The following is an 18,922-nucleotide window of genomic DNA, read 5'->3' as shown; positions in this document are numbered from 1 at the left end:
GACAGCTGCCCAGCGCACTGTCGTGGCCACATTTGCGGCAATTGCAGCGCTATTGGGAGCGGTGCATTATGGGCAGCTATCCCACAGAGCACCTTTTCCCATTCTGGCGCCGTGGGTTGTGGGAAGGCGGCGTGGATGTGGGGGATTCTGGGTCCTGTCCCAATGCCCCGTGATGCATCGCTTCGCATCCCAGAAATCCCTTTGTTTCCATCCACCTTTGGCGCCATCTTTCAACGGTTTCTGTGCAGCGTGATCTGTCTGCGGGAAATGGAGTCCGAACTGCTGAGGCGTATGCTGACGAGTCTCGCCAGCACGTCACGTTTGGCTGTCGAACTATTCCTTAAGATCCAAAGTGACAGTGAGAGTGAGGGTGAGGAGTCCGACGATGCTATCGAGACGCGTAACGCGTACAACACGAAATTGCTTGTGGCATTCACAGACATGCTCAGCACCGTGGAACGCCGCTTTTGGGCTCGGGAAACAAGCACCGAGTGGTGGGATCACATTGTCATGGAAGTCTGGGATGACGAGCAGTGGCTGCAGAACTTTTGGATGAGAAAAGCCACTTTCATGGGACTGTGTGAGGAGCTTGCCCCCACCCTGCGGCGCAAGGACATGAGATTGAGAGCTGCCCTGCCAGTGGAGAAGCGGGTGGCTATTGCAATCTGGAAGCTGGCAACTCCAGACAGCTACCAGTCGGTCACAAACCAGTTTGGAGTGTGAAAGTCGACCGTTGGAATCGTGTTGATGCAAGTTTGCAAGGCCATTAATCGCATCCTACTCAGAAGAACCGTGACTCTGGGTAACATGCAGGAAATAGTGGATGGCTTTGCACAAATGGGGTTCCCTAACTGTGGAGGGGCGATAGATGGGACGCACATTCCTATTCTGGCACCACCCCACCTAGGATCTGAGTACGTTAATCGGAAAGGGTATGGTTCTCCAGGCGCTTGTGGATCACCGTTGGCGTTTCATTGACATTAACACAGGCTGGCCTGGAAAGGTGCATGACGCACGCATCTTTTGGAACACTTGGCTGTTCAGGAAGATGCAGGCCGGGACTTTTTTCCCAGAGCGGAAGATCACGGTAGGGGAAGTTGAAATGCCCATTGTGATCCTTGGAGATCCCGCTTACCCATTAATGCCGTGGCTCATGAAACCCGACACAGGGAGCCTTGACAGCAGCAAGGAACGGTTCAGCTACAGGCTGAGCCTGTGCCGAATGATTGTGGAGTGTGCCTTTGGCCGTTTAAAGGCCCGCTGGCGATCTCTGTATGGGAAGCTGGACTTGGCCGAAAGCAGCATCCCCGCGGTTATATCCGCGTTCTGTGCCCTCCATAATGTTTGTGAAGGGAAGGGTGAAAGTTTCACTCAGGCATGGACCTCTGAGGTTCAACACCTGGAGGCTGAATTTGCACAGCCAGAAAGAAGGGCTATTACAGGGGCCCAGCGCGGGGCTGCAAGGATTAGGGATGCCTTGAGGGAGCAATTTGAGGCTGAAAACCAGCAGTGATATCTGGTGCCCTGCACGAGAGGGAAGTGCAGTAGTTCCAATCTTTAGGAATCAGTGTTTGCTAAGCAGACTTGCAGTGCCTGTTTATTTCCTGGGCTAAGGAGTCTTTTACTTTATGCAATAATAAAGAATGTTTTCAAAGCCAAAAAATCCATTTATTGAAAAGAAAAAAAAATTTATTGAAAAGAAACAAGGGGGTGAAGTAGGGAACAGTACAATCACAGATTCGCATATGTCCTGTCTGGTGTGCTGTGCAGTGAGTGCTGCACTTCAGGACAGCTATACTGCATGGTGATGGGGGTTGAGTGCAGAGGGTAAGGGTCGTGGTTTTCAGGGCTGGGTGGTGCAGATACTGGTGTTGGAGGCAGGGGGTGGCGTGAAGAACATGGAAGTTGGGGAAAGTGGGTTGGAGGTGACAGTGGGGCACAACGGAAAGAGTTTTGGGACAAGGGCTGTGGGGGGGTGGCGTTTGCGTTACTGCTCCTCTTTCTGCATGGCTACCAGCTCCTGGATAGTGTCTGCTTGGTGCTCCAGGATGCTTATGAGCCTGTCAGTGCTTTGCTGCCGGTGAGCAGTGCTTTGCCGCCGGTGCGCTGCATTTTCCTGGCGGATCCTGCTTTCTCTCTCCCTCCAGTTCTGTGCTTTCTCGTTCTCTTTAATAGATTGCCGCATCACTTCTTGCAGCATTCTTCTTTGCTTTTTCGCAGTCTCTTCCTGAGTCTTTGCAGTCCCTGAGCAGGCGATAAGAGGGACGGCTGAGGTCTCAAGGTTGATGCAGCTGTATAGGCAAAATGCAACATTTAACAGAGGCAGCATTGTTTATACCAGACAGAGTAATGATTCCCCCCGCACTTAAGGAGTAGAAAACACACAGGGTCTACACAATAGCATAATTTTCCCGTCCGAAACAGAGCACACATAGCCCACGGGAGCCTCAAAATGGTGAGTAAGGGGGACTGATTGTTTCAGGGCTGCACTGTCCTCTGGGTTTCTGTGCCTTGGGCAGAGCCAACAGCTTCAGGGGGCACCTACACTGAACACTGTCCCAACATTTTCCACAGGAGTTCGTCCTGGACGATATCTCGCTGCTGAGGGTGACCTGGGAAGCAAGGGAAGGTCTTCTGCTGCAATGCGGCTTCTGCCCTGGCCCATATGCAGCTTACCTGTGTGCAGCAATGGTCCCCCCGCCCCTTGCGGCACAGTGGCGCGGACACGTTAGCCTGGCTGGGACAAGGACCATGGTGGCTCTCCCGATAAACCTGCGCAAGCGCATTGCACATGTTCTGGATGAGACATTCGAGGAGATTACCGAGGCCGATTACCGTGATGTGATAAACCACATCAATGCATTATTCCGCATCTAGGCATGCATGCCTAGCCCTCCTCTCCCAAAGAGTCCACACCGAAAAAATTCCTTCCCGAAAAAAAAAAACGCTTACCGGGAACCTGCTCTTCTGTTTGTCCTCCACCAAGTACTGGCCGCTGCGACTGGCTACCTTCCTCCTGGCTCGAGAAGAGCTCCTGGCTGCATGGCTCCAGGGATTCCGGGGTGTCTCCATCCGGCCCACCACCATCACTCCCGTTTTCCTTCTCCTCCTCCTCCTTCTCCTCTTCCTCCCCCCCCCCCCCACCGGCTCTGAAGTGTCCATGGTGGTGCTCGGAGTGGAGGTGGGGTTAACCCCAAGTATCGCATCCAGCTCTTTGTAGAATCGGCAGGTCGCGGGGGGAGCACCCGAGCGGCCGTTTGCGTCGCGGGCTTTGCGGTAGGCACTCCGCAGCTCCTTTACTTTAATCCTGCACTGCAGGGCGTCCCAGTCATGGCCCCTTTCCATCATGTCCTTTGATACCTTCCCGAAGGTATCGTAATTCCTACGGCTGGAACGCAGCTGGGACTGTACAGCTTCCTCCCCCCAAACACTGATGAGGTCCAGCAACTCGCCATTGATCCATGCTGGGGCTCGCTTGGCGCGTGGAGGCATGGTCACCTGGAAAGATTCGCTGATAGCACTCCACACCACGCCGGGCTGAGCAAACAGGAAGGGGATAAAATTCCCGGGGAATGTAAAGGGTGGGTCACATGGTTGGTTACCTGAGGCCAGGGCAGTAGAGTTTGAACTGATGACCAGAGTGGCTAGAACAGGCATTGTGGGATACTGCTGAATAATTCTGGAGGCCATTCACAGCGCATTGGGCGCCCACACTGGCGCCGCAGCGGCAACGCAATACTCGATGTTCCTCTCGGAGAGGTAGAGTACATGCAGCGCTGCAACCACGGAGATACAGCGCTGCAAATGCCTTGCCAGTGTGGACGGGGAGTGAGTTACAGCACTGTAACTCGCAAGTGTAGCCAAGGCCAGAGAGAGCTGCCAGCATTTTCTTTCAAATTAGGTAAGCTTCTGGGGCCTCTCCTGATTTCTGCTCTTCCATTATATACAGTTTCTTAAGGGAAGATGCAGGCAGTAATATTTTAAGAGCACTTATCATCCATTCCAGGGGTCCAGTGGCAGTCCGCTCCCAAGAACCTATGCCTATGTCTAGAGCATCTGCATCACAAGGAGAGGTGCATAACTGAGCCAATTGTGTTAAGTCCATGCCATCAGCAGAGGGGTACATTTGCCAAACTTGGGCCAGCCATGGAACGGCTGTGTCACACTGTGGCCCCAGTCTCTCAGCAAAAGCCTTGGCTTGACTAGGAGCCCATCTTACTACGTCCGTGACCAGCTCTGTTGTGGGAAGATTGGCTCCTGCAACTACGTGTTTAACCTCCCTTGTGGCAACATTATGCATATGTGGCCAATCGGGGTTAAATGGGTTTTTGGGGACAGCATCAGGGAGTATCTTTATTTTCCCAGGGAGCTCCAAATCACAATCTTCTTTTAACCTTACAGCTGCTACCATCCCCTTATGGGCACTAAGTTGGACACGCAATTTACTAATCTTTGCCTCACATTCCTGATGGTCTGCTGCTGCCTTTGCTGCCCTGTTCTCTTCTGCCAAGAAGCGAGTTGCAGCTCTTGCTTCTTCTAACAGAACTTTTGTGTGTGTTAACTCTTTTCTATACTGTTCTGCATTCCTGCTTGCCTTGTCTCTCTCCTCTTGTATATCTCTAAGTATAGTCACCATTCTGAGCTTTTCTGCTATCAATTCACACCTCTGTCTCACATTTATTCAAACGTTGTTGTAACTGCTTTTTCTCAAACTCTAGTTCCTGCCCTGTCTTTACCATTTCAACCATGTCTAGACATGCATAAAATAATGCCCATGCAGCAGCTGCATCCTTTGCACTACCACGTGGCTTAAAGGTTGTGCAATATTGTTCAAAGCTCAGACTAGCTTCACTCAGGGGATTCTCACCCTTAAAACACCCCCTTTCCCAGGGGCATTTCCCCTTTTTCATTACCCATCTCTCTAACGTGTTGGTTTTCTCCTGTCTCAAGTGAGCATCTTTTTCGCCATCTCTATTTCCTTATTTCACTAATGATCCCCACCAACAGCTCTTTCTAAAATCTTTATTTTTAAGGCACTACTCTTAACTCCTTATTTCACAGTTCTACAGGTATTCTAATTATGATTCTTAACAGAAGGTTACCAAATAGTCTATCGGAGAGAGACCTTGCTAAAGGGGCTTGGTCTGAAAAAGGAAAAGAAAGAGAGCTTACTCAGGTCAGTGCCTTAGTTTCCCTACTCCACAGCAAGTACTCAACAATTACCATCTGATTAGGGTCATGCATTCTCCACCAATTTGTTACCAGATCTGCCCGTTACTTTGGGGAATGCTCAATTATTTGGGTTACTCTTCGGGGGGGGGGGGGGAAAGGGTGTCCTGTAATTCTATCAATGTACTGCTTGTGTCACATGTGTTTTCATATGGAGTTCTACTTCTCCCTTATGCAAGTCCCCTCCCAATGGAGCTATCCTGCAGGGCCTAGGTTCCCTAGGGGTGGGTTCCCCCTCCCCCCCCCGCCACACACACACTCTGAGTGGACCGGGTCAATCAGCACTTTCAACCTGACCCCTTATATGTCCCTCTACTCAATGGGCTGGATCATGTTCCAGATTCAGCACGTCCCTATCCCCACTCTCACATCACAGTTGTACTGGTAGCAACCTTCTTGATGAGCAAACACTTACTTGAACATAGGTAGGGGTTTTTGTAGAGAAACAACAATGGTTCAAGGGAGAACACTAGATTTGTTTATGGGTAAACTGATGACTCAAGGGTTTTCTTTAGGCTAGACAATAGGAGCTGATCACTCTTGGCTATGGGTGGTGTTTTCTTCCAGGGAGCATTCTGTATGCAAATGGAGATGTCTTAATTTTGTCACCCTTGTCACCCTTGTCAGGAAGGGTCTAGGTGTGTCTCCCAACGCCCTTCACTGCTCTCTGCAAGTCTTTTCTCTGATCGGTCTTGGTTCGAGCAGAGACTGGCGGGGGGGCGGGGGGGGAGAGGGGAGTGTCCCTCATGAGTCAGACAGGCCAGATAACGTAATGAGTGGATTTGATAATAAAAATGGTTGTTTTGAAAGGTGCATGTAAAGCAGGGCTTGTCTACAGTTAAAATGCTACAGCAGCACAGCTGTGCCACAGCATTGCTTCATTATATACACTACCTACCTCAACGGGAGGGCTTCTCCCATTGGCATGGAAAATCCACCTCCCTGAGAGGTGTTAGGTAGGTGGATGGAAAAATTCTTTTGTTGACCTAACGCTGTTTACATAGGGACTTAGGTTGGCTTAACTACACTGTTCAGGGGTATGGATTGTTCACATCCTGAGCAGCATAGTTATGTCGACATAATTTTCTAGTGTAGACCAGGCCTTAGTTATATATAAATAATATAACGTATTCTCCCCAAACTTATATAATTTACTCTTTGAGTACAGAATGAGTTTTGTGAACATATACAATTACATTTGTTAATTAGTTTGAGCTAAAAGCATTTTAAAATGACTCCTTTCTAAAAATGTTTTTGGTGTTTTTTGGATTCTTCTAGCAAAGAAGTTCCTGTAGACTGACAGTAGACGATTTATTTATAGAGTATTCCAGAATCTAAAATATGGGTTATTTTATAACTTGTCAGGTCTTGCAAAGGCCTTCGGCTTGGTCTACACTGAAAAGTTATATCGGCATAACTACATGTGTCGGGTATGAAAAAACCACAGCTCAACTGGCGTAGCTCTGCTGACACGGCTCCATCTACATTGGGAGTTATGTCAACGGAAGAGAGCTGTCTTCGTTCGGGAAGGTGGTGTTCCTACAAGGACAGAAAAACCCCTTCTGCTGGCATAGGCTGTGTCTACAAGATGAGATTATACCATCAGAGCTGTGGCAGTATAGTCTCTGTAGTGTAAACATACTTGTACACACAAATTGATGGCATTTCTGTATTTCGTCTGGTCTACACTGGGAATTTAAATTGGCATAGCTACGTCTCTCAGGGGTGTACAAAATCTACACCACTGCGGGTATGTCTTCACTACAAAATTAGGTTGAATTTATAGAAGTCGATTTTTAGAAAGCGATTTTATACAGTCAATTGTGTGTGTCCCCACTAAGCACATTAAGTCAGCAGAGTGCGGCCATAGTACCGTGGCTAGTGTCTACTTTCGGAGCGTTGCACTGTGGGTAGCTATCCCACAGTTCCCGCAGTCTCCGCTGACCATTGGAATTCTCGGTTGAGCTCCCAATGCCTGATGGGGCAAAAACATTGTTGCGGGTAGTTTTGGGTACATGTCTTCAGTCGCCCCTCCCTCCATGAAAGCAAAGGCAGACAGTCGTTTCGCTCCTTTTTTCCGTGCAGACGCCATACTGCTTTCAGCAGATGGTGCAGTAGGACTGCTAACCGTTGTCATCCAACCACCACTTCCGCTGCAACTCTGCTCTCCTGCTCTCCTGGTGCCATGAGTCGACCTCGCAGGTCCTCTCGTCGTTCTTTATAAATATCTATTCTCGTGGCATCTCGTCATCATCCACCGCTTCTTCTGCAACTCTGCTCTCCTGCTCGTGTGTCGATAGCGAATTTCTCCATGTTGTCTGTCGTGGGCTCCCGGGAACGTGTGTTCTTCCTCGGGAAACGTGCACGGTGCTAACCATCATCATCCACCGCTTCTGCTGCAACTCTGCTCTCCTGCAGACGCCATACCACAGCAAGCATGGAGCCCGCTCAGCTCATCGCTGCTGTTGTGAGCATTGTAAACACCTTGTGCATTATCCTGCAGTATGTGCAGAACCAGAACCTGCAAAAGCAGGCGGGGAGGCGACGACAGCGTGATTATGATAGTGATGAGGACATGCAAATGGACATAGACTTCTGTCAAAGCATGGGCCCTGGCAATTTGGACATCATGGTGGTAATGGGGCAGGTTCATACCGTGGAACGCCGATTCTGGGCCCGGGAAACAAGCACAGACTGATGGGATCGCATAGTGTTGCAGGTCTGGGATGATTCCCAGTGGCTGCAAAACTTTTGCATGCGTAAGGGCAGTTTCATGGAACTTTGCGACTTGCTTTCCCCTGCCCTGAAGTGCAAGAATACCAAGATGAGAGCAGCTTGCAATGCCAGACAGCTACCAGTCAGTCGGGAATCAATTTGGAGTGGGTAAATCTACTGTGGGGGCTGCTGTGATCCAAGTAGCCAACGCAATCACTGAGCTGCTGCTATCAAGGGTAGTGACTCTGGGAAATGTGCAGGTCACAGTGGATGGCTTTGCTGCAATGGGATTCCCTAACTGTGGTGGGGTGATAGACGGAATGCATATCCCTATCTTGGGACCGGACCACCTTGGCAGCCAGTACATAAACCGAAAGGGGTACTTTTCAATGGTCCTGCAAGCACTGATGGATCACAAGGGACATTTCACCAACATCAACGTGGGATGGCTGGGAAAGGTACATGGCGCTCGCATCTTCAGGAACTCTGTCTGTCTGAACAGCTGCAGCAAGGGACTTACTTTCCAGACCAGATAATAACCGTTGGGGATGTTGAAATGCCTATAGTTATCCTTGGGGACCCAGCCTAACCCTTAATGCCATGGATCATGAAGCCATACACAGGCACCCTGGACAGTAGTCAGGAGCTGTTCAACTATAGGCTGAGCAAGTGCAGAATGGTGGTAGAATGTGCATTTGGACGTTTAAAAGCACGCTGGCGCAGTTTACTGACTCGCTTAGACCTCAGCGAAACCAATATTCCCATTGTTATTACTGCTTGCTGTGTGCTCAACAATATCTGTGAGAGTAAGGGGGAAGACGTTTATGGCGGGGTGGGAGGTTGAGGCAAATCACCTGGCCGCTGATTATGCACAGCCAGACACCAGAGTGGTTAGAAGAGCACAGCAGGGTGCGCTGCACATCAGAGAAGCTTTGAAAACCAGTTTCATGACTGGCCAGGCTATGGTGTGACAGTTCTGTTTGTTTCTCCTTGATGAAAACCCGCTCCCTTGGTTCACTCTACTTCCCTGTAAGCCACCCTCCCCTCTTCGATCACCGCTTGCAGAGGCAATAAAGTCATTATTGTTTCAAAATCGTGCATTCTTTATTAATTCATCTCACAAATAGGAGGATAACTGCAAGGTAGCCCAGGAGGAGGGAATCACCGGGTGGGATGGTGGATGAGGGGATGAGGGAAGGACAAAGCCACACTGCACTTCAAAATTTATTGAATGCCAGCATTCTGTTGCTTGGGCAGTCCTCTGGGGTGGAGTGGAGGCCCTCCCCCCAAGTTCTTGGGCATCTGGGTGAGGAGGCTATGGGACTTAGGGAGGAGGGTGGGCAGTTACACAGGGGCAGCAGCGGTGGTCTGTGCTCCTGCTGCCTTTCCTGCAGCTCCACCAGACGCTGGAGCATATCCGTTTGATCCCCCAGTAGCCTCAGCATTGCATCCTGCCTCCGCTCATCATGCTGCCGCCATCTCTCATCTTGCTGCCGCCACCTCTCATCTTGTTTGTCCCTCCTGTCCTCGCGTTCATTTTCTGCTTTCCTGGACTCTGACATTGTTTGCCTCCACACATTCTGCTGAGCTCTTTCAGTGCGGGATGACTGCATGAGCTCAGAGAACATTTCATCATGAGTGCGTTTTTTCACCACCTTATCTGCGCTAGCCTCTGTGATGGAGATGATAAGGGTAGCGTTGAAACATTTGCAGCTGCGGGAGGAAAAAAAGGGAGAGTTGTATTTTAAAAGACACATTTTAGAGAACAATGGGTAGACTCTTTCATGGTGAACCAAATTGTTAACATTATATAGCACATGTGCTTTCGGTACAAGGTCGCATTTTGCCTCTTATATTGAGGGCCTGCCGGTTTGGTGTGACAGATCACACACGCAGGGCTGGGCAACAGACTTCGGTTTGCAGGCAGCCATGGTAAGCCACAGTCTTTCAGCTTCTTGAACCTTCAAAACATGTGGGAATGGTTTCAAACAGCAGCACCCTACTTTCCCATACCAAGCACCCGTTGGGTTGGCCATTTAAAAGGAGGGGCTGTACTGGCCACCAATGCATCCCAAGTCTTCAGGGCAAATTAAACACGAAACACGCTTGCTTTTAAACCATGCATTATATTTACAAAGGTACACTCAGCAGAGGTGCCTTCTCTGCCTTCAAGGTCCGGGAGCCCGCCTTGGAAGGGTTGGGAGGGTATTGGCTTCAGGGTGATAAACAGTTCCTGGCTGTCGGGGAGAATGGTTTCTCCGCTTGCGTGTTGTGTGCTATCCTCCTCTTCCTCGTCCCCAAAATCCTCATCCCTGTTGCATGAGACTCCCCCCTTGCAGGTGTCCACGGACAGGGGTGGGGTAGTGGTAGGGGCCCCCCTAGAATTGCATGCAGCTCATCATAGAAGCGGCTTTTCTGGGGTTCTGACCCAGAGCGGCCGTTTGCCTCTTTGGTTTTTTGGTAGGCTTGCCTGAGCTCCTTAATTTTCTCGCAGCACTGCTGCGGGTCCCTGTTGTAGCCTCTGTCCTTCATGCCCTTGGAGATTTTTTCAAATATTTTGGTATGTTGTCTTTTGGAACAGAGTTCTAATAGCACAGATTCATCTCCCCAAACAGCGATCAGATCCAGTACCTCCCATTCGGTCCATGCTGGAGCTCTTTTGCGATTCTGGGACTGCCTGGTCACCTGTGCGGATGAGCTCGCCACACTGGCCAAACAGGAAATGAAATTCAAAAGTTCCCGGGGCTTTTGCTGTGTACCTGGCTAGTGCATCTGAGTTGAAAGTGCTGTCCAGAGCGGTCACAATGGAGCACTCTGGGATAGCTCCCGGAGGCCAATACTGTAGAATTGTGTCCACACTACCCCAAATTCAACCCGGCGATGTCGATTTCAGCGCTGATCCCCTCATCGGGGAGGAGTACAGAAATCGATTTTAAGAGTCCTTTAAGTCGACAAAAATGGCTTCGTCATGTGGACAGGTGCAGGGTTAGATCAATCTAACGCTGCTAAATTCGACCTAAACTCAGAGTGTAGACCAGGGCTGAGAGATGTAGCTATGCTGACCTAACCCCGGTGTAGACAGTGCTAGGTCAACAGAAGAATTCTTCCTGTATCCTAACTACCGCCTCTCTCACGGAGGTGGATTACCAATGCCAATGGGAGAACTCCTGCCAGAGTAGATAGTATCTATGCTGAAGTGTTAAGTGTAGACATAACCTTTGTCTTTATCTCTATCAGAATTTTTGTAATACAATAGCTTTTGAACAGCACATCCAGTCACTTCCAAAATTTTTGGGACTGTTCAAGGCATCAGTGGCCAGAACCCTGTTTATTTTGGGGAAAATCTGAAAACCCAAAGGGGAAAAGTGGGGAGGGGCACATGGCGCTCTACCATCTGCTTAGCATAGCTTCTAGCACCTCTGCAATTGTCTACAGATCAAACAGCTGGTTGATAGGGGTATTACTGGAGGGTGTTAATCACTGTCTCATCTCTCACCACCTTCCCAGTAGAATTTAATATATTGAAACCCTGAATGATTTATCTCCCAGACAAATAACAATGGAGGGGAGGGAAGGGGATGTGCTTACAGGCCCTGGCAATGGGAGGAGAATGGAGGACTGGTATGAGGGTGAGAGATAAATGAGGCACACAGAACCCCAGGCATGTGGGGTAAATGGGGGAGCATGCTATGGGGATGGGAGGCACACAACACTCATGGCAATAGGGAGAAATGGGGGACCCTGGGATAGGGAAATGGGGGCACTCAGAACCCCTGATGGGGGAAGATTGGGGGAAAGAGAGAAATGGGGGCACCTGCCATGGGGGAGAACAGAGAACCCTGATTACTCCTGGGGGGATTCTGCAGCACTACATGTACACAGTATTCATGTCCCCCGCAGATTTCTTTGCTTCCCTGCAGAAAAATGATTTTCTGACAGGGAAGCCAAGGTAAGCTGCAAGAGCAGTCATGCACCACTCCCTAGCTGCATAGGTACATGGTTTCAGACAGTTGGTGGAGAAGTAAATCACCACAGGGCTGGGGACACCCCAGCCAGTGGCTCCTACCCTGAGCCAGGATCAGTTGCTAGTCCCAGCTGGGCTGGAGGCAGAAGAAGATGGGACTTCCTCTTCCCCTGCAAGGAGTGCCTGGGGCTGTGTCAGACCCATCCCCAGAAACCTCCCCCAGCTGCAAGAAACTCAGCATCCTCCCCTGTTTCCTCTTCCCATTACTCCTCAGCTGTGGGGTGAGAGGTCACTGTACTGGGAACTGCTCCCCCATCCACCCAACCCCCGTGCATCCAGACCTCCCATACCCAGACACCCCTGCCAAGCCTTACCCCATATGTCCAGAACCTCCCCGGCCCTCCATACCCAAACCACACCCCACTGAACCTCAACACCTGCATCTGGAACCCCCCTGCACTCAGACTACCCCCCCACCACTGAGCTCCCTGCACTCAAACCCCCACCCGGATGAGCACCACACCCCTGCATCACGCTGAGTCCCTACATCCAGACCCCCATGCCACTGACTCCCAATTAGCTGCACCCAAAACCCCTACCCCACCAAGCCACACTCCCCCAGCACCCAGACCCCCTGCTGAGCCCCCCACACTCAGACCCCTCTGCTGAGCCCCAACCACTTTCGCCTGGAAGCCCCTGCAGAGTCCCACTGCCCCGCGCTTAGAGCCCCCCCCAATGAGCCTCTGTGCATCCAGATCCCGCCCGCACCTAGACCCCCCCCACTGAGTTCCCTGCACCCAGATTGTCCCATTCAGAATCCTCTCACTCCACCCTGGATCTCCCCCCCGCCCCCCGAGCCCCTCCACACTTGGATCCTGCCTGCTTGAGCCTGCTTGCCCCACACCTGGTGCGCCTGGTGCAGAGGGCCAGGGCCCCAGGGTGTTTCTGGGGCAGGCCCAGGCCTTGTGCTATGGCAGGGTCAGGTGCAGCCTCACCACTGAGTCCGTGTCTCCGGGGAGGGTGGTGGGGAGACTGCAAGGTGATCTCCCACTTTTGTGCAACTAGTGGCCTGTGCTCCCCACTGCCATGCTGGAGCCTCTGCATTTATTTATTAACAAATAAAACTTGCAGAATTTTAAAATATTGTGCACATAATTTTTTGGCGCAGAATTTTTTGGCACAGAATGCCCACAGGAGTACCTGATATAGGGGAAGGAAGATGTGGGGGGCCCACAGTACCCTTGGTGTGGGGAGAGATTGGTGGTATCTAGTATGGAGAAATGGAGGACACAGAGAGCCCTTGCCATGGGGAGGAAATGGAGGGCATTGGGGAAGTGAAAAGGGGGTGCATGCAGAGCCACTGGCATCAGGGGGAGTGTGCAGGACCCTGAGAGGAATGGGTGAAGACTCACAGAGCCATTGGCTGGGTGGGGAGCTGCAGGGAATCCTTGAAATAGAGGGGTACAGGAGGGAGGCACACATGGAGCTGGGGGTGCGGAATGGAGGCATGCAAAGAGCCCCTGATGTGTGCAATGTAGTCTGCCTACATAAACTACAAAGTTTAACAACATATTACTTTTGGATTTATGAATAGTTGTAACTGTTTCTGTTTATGCTGCAATGGTGATCCTGTAATATTTCTTTGTCGACTTGTATCTTATAATGAATATTGTGGTTGATTTTGTTTTTGTATCAGTTATTTTCAATTGACAGTTGGTGATAGTGTATTACTGCATGTTAAGTGATCTGTGAAAAACCAACAGCAAACACGTTCTTCATCCATAGCTCAGCTAGTTGGGCAAATCAGCACTTCAGTAGCTGAACTGCAAAAAAAATACTTATGCTCTGAGCTTGTCTCCTGGACCTTTAGAAGTCTATAAGAGGGAGAAGAGAGTTTCTGTGCTTTGAACTTCTGAAGAGCTACTCACCTGGCCATTCTACAGAACTTGGGAAATCCCCTGCCAACTGGTTTGAGCTTTGGCCTGCTAAACCCAGCGTTGTGAGTTCAATCCTTGAGGGGGCCATTTAGGGATCTGCGGCAAAAATCTGTCTGGGGATCTGCGGCAAAAATCTGTCTGCTTTGAGCACCAAGTTGGACAAGATGACCTTCCGAGGTCCCTTCCAACCCTGATATCCTATGAATCTATGAAACTGCCCCCCCCAACCAGTGCTTCCACGAGCCCATTATGCTTCCCCCACTGCTGCCCCCCCCTTCCCAGCTATACCCTCTGCTTTTCCCCCTACCATTTTCTATTGGTAAATATAAGCACATACACTATATGTATATGTACGTTTGATGTGTTATTTTCAAGGGCAAAAATTCTCTTTCATTTTAACAATGTCCCCCCTCAATGCATATATCAAAGAACTGACAATCACTCTGCAACACACAACCTGAGCTCTGACCCATTAGTTTGGTATATAACATTGTATGTGTTTGCGTGTGTGTGCACACACCTCCCACCCTCTCTTAATATTATTAAGGTTGCAAAGTCAAGCTCTCATAAGTTAGGAAATGCCAGAATTAAGTTTGCCCTTATATAGCACTTTATATGTTCAAAGCACTGTATAGATATTAACACTACTAACACCTTTTGGTATTGTTATCCCCATTTTGTGACTTGCAGAGAGAAAAGCAAAGTGACTTGCTCAGAGCCAGTCACAGGATTAGAATTTAGGGATCTGGAGAAAAAAAATCTGTTGGGAGATTGGTCCTGCTTTGAGCAGGGGGTTGGACTAGATGACCTCCTGGGGTCCCTTCCAATCCTGATATTCTATGAATTGCTTATTGCCTGATTCCCAGCACTGTGCTCATACCTTCCGACCACGCTGTACTCCTGCTCAAAGTGCTGAGCATGCACAGCTCTCAATGACTTCAGTTGCAGTATGAGCACTCAGCACTTCTGCAAATTAGGCCTTAGATGTCTTACGTCAGCTGCCCCAGGTACTACGTCTGGGTGGCATTCACCTGCCTCCACCAAAAAAACATCCTTTCTCTTTCTGAAGTTCCCTGTCTCATTCACTCACACCTTGCAACTTCTACAACAAGTGAGACAAGAATCCTACACATCATTCCCTACACAGCCCTGATTGATTCCCAGAGCAGGTCCATCCTATGCACTGAAGAGGGAGGGATTCTGTGGAGGGGGGAAATGTGATTGTATAATTTAAAGACCATATCGTTGCCACTTTTCAACCTGAGGGACTAGTCAAAGTTTGGGGCCCTATGAGTGTTGGGAGTAGAAATAGGTGATAGTCGGTTATTTCTTTGATGTAGTTTTGCTTATTTACCAAGAACGTAGAAAGTCGTGTATCTTTCAGTGCAGAAGGATTCAAAGAGCAGGAAATGGCTTCTTTTGCTCACAGCACCAGGAACATTCTTTTTAGTTTGCACCCCTGACCCACAAACCTCCTCCCAGGTTTCTTCCAGAGTCAGCCACCATGTTTCAGCTGGTCTTTCAGGCTCTGTGCCTCTCAGGGTATGTCTACACTTGAAATGCTGCGCTGCTGTAGTGCTTCAATGTAGACACCACCTACGCTGATGAGGGAGGTTTTCCTGTCACTATAGGTACTCCACTTTACTGAAGTAAATTCCTACTATAGACAAGGCCTCAGTCTTTTCCAGTTTAATGTGTGTTCTCCCCCTCCTGCACCCTCACTCACAATACCTGGTTAAACCCTCTAGCCACCAGGTGCTAATTTCTGGATGGCCTTTATTAGACTTTTTTTTAGGTGTGGCCCCCTGTCTCTTATAACTATCTTAAATGGGGGACTCATTCACGCATCAATTCAAAGGAGGTTTTATCTCAAGCCGTAGTTTCCCAACTTTTGAGCACTTGATCTTTGCAACTCATGTAGCTTTGTTAGCATAGGTTTTTTCTGTTAGTGGGCCGTAGTTTGCCCACCGCTGTTGTAGTTGGAGGTGGAAGTGAGAGGGAGAGCATGGCAAATGTGTCTCCCTTTTATCGTGTTCTTTCTTCCCTCTTGGCTTTGCCCCTCCCCCCCCATTCAGGGTCAGGTGAGCATTACCTCATCATAGTTCCTGACTGACCAAGGGAAGGCATGTGACTCACTGGAGAGTCCAACAGATCCTTTGTTGCTGCCTAGGCCAGTGTCCTTTGGTCCTGTGAGGCTGGGCTGAGTTTGTCCCATACATGCCCTGACGAGGTGTGAACTGCCCCTCTGTTCCTGTAGAGTTTGCTTTGGCTTGTTTTAAGCCATGAGGACACATTTTCAGCCTCATAACTATATACATGAAATTGCAATCTATAACATTACTATAACAACAATGCTAAGTGCATCATGAGCCTTCTGAAGACACCCAACATGACAAACTTTGCATTGGATACCACACAGTCATATTAAAAGGATGAACATGGGGGTGTAGGGTGTTCCCCCAAGGTACAGAATGTCACAGGGTAAAATAAAAGAAGGGGGAAAGGTAGGGAATTGGGGATACTAACTGAATAATTAACCAATCACACAGCAATAAGTGAGACTCCCATTAACTTCAGTGGAAATTGGATCAGGCCCTAAATGCTCACATACTAAGAAAATATAACAAAAATGCCCACTAGTCTCCCCGCAGCTTTAGGTGGCTGGTTGAGTTGGAGCTGAATGAGAAGCAAGTGGTATCCCCAGCTGGGAAACCAATATATGTTCTGTTTGTGTGGAGTGGGTTTCGGGTGTATGCCTCAGGTCCTGCCCGGCTCCAGTGCTGGGGATAGGATGACCAGATCGCAAGAATAAAATATCAGGACACATAAGGGAGGAGGACACACAGCCCTAAGAAGCTGTGTGTGTTTTGGGGGATGTACAGCCCCTGCTGCAGCCTTCGCTGCAAGCCATGGGGCAGGAGTGCAGGGCCCCGGCTCCAGCCCTGTCTGTGCTGATGGCTCAGCCCAGCTGACAGTCACCGCACCTCCCAGCAGGGCTGGTGAGTGCGGCCAGGGAAGGGGACAGGGCATGGGGGATTGAGTGTCTGGGAAGTCTGTGTGGGGGATGCTGGGCAGTGAGGGAGATCTGTGTGTGTCGGGGCGCTGGGCAGTGGGGAGTCTGTGTGGGGCAGTGGGGAAGGGCACTGGGTAGTGGGGGGGGGGCTGTGTATGTTGGGGAACTAGAGAGTGGGGGGTTGTGTGTGGGATGCTGGGGGGTTGTGGTGGGGCTGTGGGCAGGGGGGCACTGGGCCGGGGTGATAGAGTGCAGGGCACCATGCATTTGTGGTGGGAAGGTTGTGCATGCGGGGGGGGGCATAGCGGGTCTGCAGGGCACTGGGCACAGCTGTGTGGCGCGGCCTGGGGCTGCCCTCAGGAAGAAGGGGCATGCTGGCAGCACAGGGCAGGAAGACTAATGTGTGTCTGGCCATGCCATGCATGCCCCATTGCACCTGGCTGGCCCCCCCACCTACTGCTTGCCTCCTCACCTGAGGGCTGGGGCAGGGGGAGGAGGGGAGGGGTCTGGGTCTGGGTCTGGGTCTGGGCGGCGCTTACCTGGATCAGCTCCCAGGAGGTGGCTGGCAGGTCCCTCTGGCTCCTAGGGTAGGGGCGGCTAGAGGAATCTCCACATGCTGCGCCCGCCAAGAGTGCCGGTGACGCAGCTTCCATTGGCCAGGAACTGTGGCCAATGGGAGCTGTGGAGGCGGGGCCTCCGGGCGCAAGCAGCGTGCAGAGCCTCCTGGCCGCCCCTGACCCTAGGAGCCAGAGACACCTGGCGGGGGCAGGGTCTGGGCAGGATGGCTCCCGGGAACCGGCTGGCAAGTCCCTCTGGCTCCTAGGGTTAGGGTCAGCGGATGCAGCTCATGGAGATCCCTCTAGCCACCCCTCTGCCTAGGGGGCGCAGGGTTGCTGGCCGCTTCCCAGGAGCTGTGCAGAGCCAGATAGGGAGCCTGCCAGCTAGGGTGATCAGTCCAGCCTCGTGCCAAATATTGGGTCAAATGGCATCCCAACGGTACATCGGTCGGGATGTGGGACAAACAGCTAAATATTGGGACAGTCCCGATTTTATCAGGACATCTGGTCATCCTAGCTGGGGAGGTCTGCTGGGGCCCGCTGATAGTTAGTCATCTCAGACGCTGTGGAGGCTCCATCTGCCCTTTTTGGTCTCAGGCCCTTTGGCTGAGGCTTTATCTACACTACCCACCTTTTAGCGACACAGCTGTGCCACTACAACTGTGCCACTAAAAGGCGCACAGTGTAGCTGCTGTTTGTTGGCAGGAGAGAGCTCCTCCCACCAACAAAAATCTTCCACCCCCAACAAGTGGCAGCAGCTTTGTCAGCAGGAGAGCGCTCCTGCCAACAAAGTGCTGTTCGCACCAGCACTTTTCGTTGATAAAACTTTTGTCGTTTGGGGTAGTATCTTCCATCAACTTAATGCTGTCTACGGCAGGGTGATTAGGTTGGCTTAACTATGTCATTCAAGGGTGTGGATTTTCATACCCCTGAGTGATGTATTTATGCAGGCCTAATTTTCTAGTGTAGACCAGGCCTGGGGCTGCTGCTCCTCAGCTGCTGTGTAACCTCGCTTCCCTGCAGCCAGCTTTCACCACACAAACAGTGTCCTAGGTGGGCTGCACTCTTATGATGGGGCTGAAGCTGTTTGCCCTGCTTATCAGTCGAACTCACGGGTTGTTTGTGTCTCAGGCACAGACCAGACAGGTCATGTCCAATTTCCCCATCCTCTATGCTGCAGTTTGTGGGAACTGCATTTTCAAGTCCCCCAAACTGACTACACATATAACACACTGAAATCAATGGGTTACACACGGAACTTAAATTCAGCCGGAGCTGTCCGGAGAGGAGATCTGGTAAATATTTTCAACCCCCTTGGAGTTTTTACAGCATGTTGAGGGAGAGGGAAGTGGGGGGCATGTCTGGGAAATACTGTGTAAGAATCTAAGCCCTAGTTATGTAGGGTTACCATATCTAATAAATAAAAAAAAGAGGACCCTCCATGGGCCCTGGCCCCACCCATTTCCCCACCCCTAACCCCACCCCAACTCCGCCCCTTCCCCGCCCT

The 18,922-nt window shown here is 50.6% G+C and overlaps 1 protein-coding gene across 15 annotated transcripts in view; it reads left to right on the top strand.

Annotated features, from left to right (window-relative positions):
* ATN1 (atrophin 1) overlaps nt 1-18,922 on the top strand; it is a 76,618-nt gene that overhangs the window by 25,634 nt on the left and 32,062 nt on the right. The window contains exon 1 of one of the 15 annotated variants that reach the window (XM_005312020.5): nt 3,791-5,176. The exons of the other annotated variants lie outside the window; for them this stretch is intronic. The gene's annotated coding sequence lies outside the window, so the exon portion shown is untranslated. Of the gene's footprint in view, nt 1-3,790; nt 5,177-18,922 lie in introns of those variants that run through there. 15 annotated transcript variants of the gene reach the window in all.

Source organism: Chrysemys picta, chromosome 1 (genome assembly GCF_011386835.1).
Source record: "Chrysemys picta bellii isolate R12L10 chromosome 1, ASM1138683v2, whole genome shotgun sequence".
In the NCBI taxonomy this organism is placed as follows: Eukaryota; Metazoa; Chordata; order Testudines; family Emydidae; genus Chrysemys; species Chrysemys picta.
This window is presented reverse-complemented; position numbering and strand designations above follow the sequence as displayed.